This window comes from Prunus dulcis, chromosome 8, assembly GCF_902201215.1.
Source record: "Prunus dulcis chromosome 8, ALMONDv2, whole genome shotgun sequence".
Taxonomy (NCBI): Eukaryota; Viridiplantae; Streptophyta; class Magnoliopsida; order Rosales; family Rosaceae; genus Prunus; species Prunus dulcis.
The window spans coordinates 11,989,479-11,995,109 of NC_047657.1; positions in this window are offsets into that span (position 1 = coordinate 11,989,479).

A 5,631-nucleotide genomic window follows, 5' to 3' on the forward strand; every position below is an offset into this window, starting at 1 on the left:
ACGATCCTGCCAAATCTTAGTATTGTGGCCATTGAAAACTTGATGCCTTATATTTTCCTTAATAACCTCTCTGCCTTCCAACAAGATAATCCAACCCCAAGAAGGACGGTGACCAGCCACGGCATTTATAAAATCACAGTTTGGAAAGTACCTGGCCTTAATCAATTTTGCCCAGTAGGAATTAGGCTCATGAATCAGTCTCCATGCTTGTTTACCAAGTAGTGCTAAATTGAATGTGTTGAGGTCTCTGAAACCCAACCCACCATCGGATCCTTGGTTAGTTTTATCTCGTGGGATATATGGAAAGCAAGGTGCAAGTTTCTTTTTGAGGACATTACAATCGATCCCAGAAGTGTGGTGGATCGGGCTGCCTCAGCAGCAGAGGAATTTGATGTGCTGAGGCGTCATGCAATCTCCACAAGAAACGGGGCTGGTGTTTTCCCCCAACCCACTGATATTTGGAAACCCCCTGTTAACGATGCAATTAAGGTCAATTTCGATGCGGCTTGGAAAAACCATGAGGCAGGATTGGGTGTGGTAATGAGGAATCAGAATAAGGATTTCTGCTATGGTTTTGCTAGTAAACGATGTTGTAATTGTTGATTATTGCCTCAAACCAATAGTCAAAAGTAATGGATATTGACAAGTTGCAATGTGAATGCATTAATTGGCTTTCACAAATGGTGGTAGGCTATTGTTGACTTGGCTAACCTTTGGCTTCTTTGAGAAGCCACTTCCTTTGGCTTCTTTGAGAAGCCACTTCCTTTGGCTTCTTTGAGAAGCCACTTCCTTTGGCTTCTTTGAGAAGCCACTTCCTTTGGCTTCTTTGAGAAGCCACTTCCTTTGGCTTCTTTGAGAAGCCACTTCCTTTGGCTGATTCTTTGAGAAGCCACTTCCTTTGGCTATAAATTGGAAGCAAATGGTTTCATTTGAAGCATCCAACCAAGTGTTGAGTAGAAGAGAAAAATAGCAAGAAAGGCATTTTGCCAAAGAGAGAAACAAATTCTCTCTAGTTGTTCTTTGCTTTGTATCATTGTTTTCTCTTCCTTTGTGAGTGTGTGAGGTTGGGTGTATTTGGGTCTTTGGGAAATTGAGTGGTAAACACTATTGTATATCTCCATTGATTATAGTGGAATACTCCATCGTCTCCAAACTGGATGTAGGCAATTGCCGAACCAGTATAAATCTTGGTGTTGTTCTTGTTGATTATTTTGTTCAATTTTTCTCCTGCCTGTTGTTATTTATTTTTCACTCGCAGTTGGTTGACGCTTCCGCACAACAAGTGGTATCAGAGCTCCAGTTTTTCGACTGGGGTTTCGTGGGAGTGAAAAATCTGTCGGTGCTACAGTGACGGGTGAATAGTGCACGTGAATAGTGTCGGTGCTACAGTGCTCCCGTGAATAGTGCTGTGCTACAGTAGCAGTGAATAGTGCCGGGCAGATTTGATGGCTGGAGAAAAAGACGAAATTTTGAAGGAGAAGGAGTCGGCATCGTCTTCGTCGGCACCTACATCCAATAGACATCCAATTGCCAGTACAAGGTTAGAGGTTGATAAATTTAATGGCTCCAATAATTTTGGTATGTGGCAATGTGAAGTTATGGATGTGTTGTATCAACAAGAGTTGGATATGGTTCTGGAGGATAAACCAGAAGATATTGATGACAAGCAATGGACTCGAATTAATCTCCATGCTTGTGCCACTATTCGATCGTTCCTTGATAAGGAGTTGAAATACCCGTATATGAAGGAAACTTCTGCTAAGAAGTTATGGATGAAATTGGAGGAGAAGTATATGACCAAGAGCGCAGAAAATCGGCTCTTCTTGAAGAAACGACTCTTCCGATTTCAATATCGTTCAGGTATTTCTATGCATGAACACCTCAATGATTATAATAAAATACTTGCTGATTTAGCAAACCTTGATGTGATAATTCCTGACGAGGATAAGGCACTATGTTTGTTAAATTCATTGCCTGATGATTATGATCATTTGACAACTACTTTGTTGTATGGAAAATCCGAGGTGAAACTGGATGAGGTGTCTGCGGCATTGGTGAATCATGAGTGTCGTAAAAAGGAACAGAAGACTCAAAATTCACAAACCGAGGCACTCGTTGCAAGGGGTCGAACAGAGGAAAGAAAATCTGGGAAGCGGGGAAAATCTCGTTCAAAGTCACGAGGGAAATTTCCTGCTAAAGATGAATGTGCCTTTTGTCGCCAAAAGGGTCATTGGAAGAAAGACTGCCCCAAATTGAAGAACAAGGAGAAGGAGAAAGTGGGTTCTGAAGCAAATGTTGCAAAATCTGGAGATGAAGATTTCGAGTTTGCTTTTGCTAGTTCATCTGCTGATGGTCACTCAACTGAGTGGATTTTGGATTCAGGTTGCACCTATCATATGTGTCCCATTCGGGAATGGTTTTCTAGCTTCGAGGAGCTGGATGGTGGAGTTGTTTTGATGGGCAACAATAATGCCTGCAAAACACAAGGGATAGGCAAAATCTGTTTGAAGATGCATGATGGAACAGTCAGAGAATTGAGTGATGTTCGGTATGTTCCGGATATGAAGAAGAATCTCATCTCATTAGGCGCTTTGGAATCCAAGGGTCTCAAGATCACCATGGAGGGTGGAGTTCTTAAAGCTGTGCATGGGGCACTGGTGGTGATGAAAGGTACAAGACGAAATAACTTGTATTTCTTGCAGGGTAGTACAGTTATTGGTGGAGCAGCTGTCACCGAAGCTGCTGACGCAGATAGCACAGACACCACAAGGTTATGGCATATGCGTCTTGGGCATGCTGGTGAAAAAGCGCTGCAAGGATTGGTGAAGCAAGGCTTATTGAAAGGTGCAAAGGCATGCAAATTGGAATTCTGTGAACACTGTGTGCTAGGTAAGCAAACTAGAGTGAAATTTGGCACTGCTATTCACCACACTAAAGGCATTCTAGATTATGTTCACACTGATGTTTGGGGACCTTCCAAGAATGCATCTTGGGGAGGTAGCCATTATTTTGTCTCCTTTGTTGATGACTTCTCTAGAAGAATATGGGTGTACACCATGAAGCGTAAAGATGAAGTCTTGAAGATATTCCTGAAGTGGAAAAAGATGATTGAAATGCAAAGCGGTCGAAAGATCAAGACTCTCAGATCAGACAATGGTGGTGAATATAAGTCTGATCCTTTCTTGAAAGTTTGTCAAGATGAGGGTATTGTGAGGCACTTCACGGTTAGGGAGACACCGCAACAGAATGGGGTGGCGGAGCGCATGAACCGTACTTTGCTTGAGAAAGTTCGGTGTATGTTGTCTAATGCTGGTTTAGGCAAGGCGCTTTGGGCTGAGGCGATTACTTATGCAAGCCATCTCATTAATCGGTTGCCTGCTGCTGCGAATGAGGGCAAAACGCCCATGGAGGTATGGTCTGGTAAACCTTGTACTGATTACAAGTATTTACACATATTTGGTTGTCCTGCTTACTATCATGTCAGGGAAAGCAAGTTAGATCCAAGAGCAAAGAAGGCTCTATTTATGGGATTTAGCAATGGCGTGAAGGGATACCGACTTTGGTGTCCAGATGAGAAGAAAATTGTTGTAAGCAGAGATGTGACTTTTGATGAGGCTGCTATGGTAAATCATAACAAGCATGAAGGTGAAATTGAAGCAACTAAGACCATGAGTAGTTCAAAGCAGGTGGAGTTACTGAAAACTCCAGTTGTTCCAGGAAGGTCTGATACTACAGACACTAGTCCTACAGTTGATTCTGATGAAGAGGACGAGGATGATGAAGAGGAGGCACCTACCCAAGAGCCTCCACAGCAACAAGATTCTATTGCAATCAGAAGATCGAGAAGGGAGATTCGAAAGCCTGTTCGATTTACTGATATTGTGGCATATGCACTTCCCGTTATTGAAGATGATATTCCATCCGCCTACAAAGAAGCTGTCAGAAGTTCAGAGAGCGTGGAGTGGAAGAAATCTATGGATGAGGAGATGAAGTCTCTTCATAAAAATGAGACTTGGGAGCTGGTTCAGTTACCAAAAGGGAAGAAAGCAATTGGTTGCAAATGGGTTTATGCCAAGAAGATGGAATCTTTGGGAAAGGACAATGTGAGATTCAAAGCCGGATTAGTAGCTAAAGGATATGCTCAGAAGGAAGGCATTGACTACAATGAGGTATTTTCTCCTGTAGTAAAACATTCCTCTATTCGTATTTTGTTGGCTTTGGTTGCGCAGTTTGACCTTGAGTTGGCTCAACTTGATGTCAAGACTGCATTCTTACATGGTGATTTGGAGGAAGAAATTTATATGTCTCAGCCAGAAGGTTTTAAGGTTGTTGGAAAAGAAAATTGGGTTTGCAAATTGCAAAAATCATTGTACGGCTTGAAGCAGTCTCCAAGACAATGGTATAAGCGATTTGATCGGTTTATGATCGGGCAGAAGTACACAAGAAGTCATTATGACCATTGTGTATACTTTCACAAGCTACAAGATGGAACCTTCATCTATCTGCTTTTATATGTTGATGATATGCTTATAGCATGTAAAAGCAAAGTGGAGATTGAAAGGTTGAAGACTCAACTGAGTAATGAATTTGAGATGAAGGACTTAGGAGAAGCTCGGAAGATACTGGGTATGGAAATTGAAAGAGATAGAGCGAAGGGCAAGATTAGTCTGTGTCAAAAACAGTATTTGAAGAAGGTACTACAGCGTTTCGGGATGAATGAAAATTCAAAACCGGTTAGTACACCTCTTGCCCCTCATTTCAAACTTAGTGCTTCTATGTCTCCTAAAACTGGTGAAGAGAGTCATTACATGGCTCAAATTCCATATGCAAGTGCTGTTGGTAGTTTGATGTATGCTATGGTGTGTACGAGGCCTGATATTTCACAAGTTGTTAGTATTGTCAGTAGATATATGCATAATCCAGGAAAAGGGCATTGGCAAGCTGTGAAATGGATTCTACGGTATATTCTGGGTACTGTGGATGTTGGTTTATTGTTTCAGCATGATAAAGTTACTGGTCAATGTGTTGTTGGATATGTGGATTCTGATTACACAGGTGATTTGGACAAGCGTAGGTCCACTACAGGTTTTGTATTCACTATTGCTGGAGGTCCAGTGAGTTGGAGGTCGATTCTGCAATCTACAGTTGCTCTGTCGACTACTGAGGCAGAATACATGGCAGTAACAGAAGCTATAAAGGAAGCCATCTGGCTTCAAGGGTTGCTTGATGACTTGGGGGTCCAACAAGACCATGTGGATGTTCATTGTGACAGTCAGAGTGCTATTTATTTAGCAAAGAATCAAGTTCATCATGCACGTAAAAAACACATTGACGTAAGGTTCCATTTTGTTCGTGAGATTATTGAAGAGGGAGATATTCTTCTTCAGAAGATTGGGACTACTGACAATCCTGCGGATATGTTGACAAAGCCAATTTCGTTGCTCAAGTTTAAGCACTGCTTAGACTTAATTGGCATTTGTAAAATTTGTTGATTGCCCCATAGGGGATTGGGAGACGACTATTGGGAGTTCTACTTTGAGGGTTTGAGCCAAGGTGGAGATTGTTGATTATTGCCTCTTAAAATAGAAAAATAGCAAAAGAAAGGCATTTTGCCAAAGAGTGAAACAAATT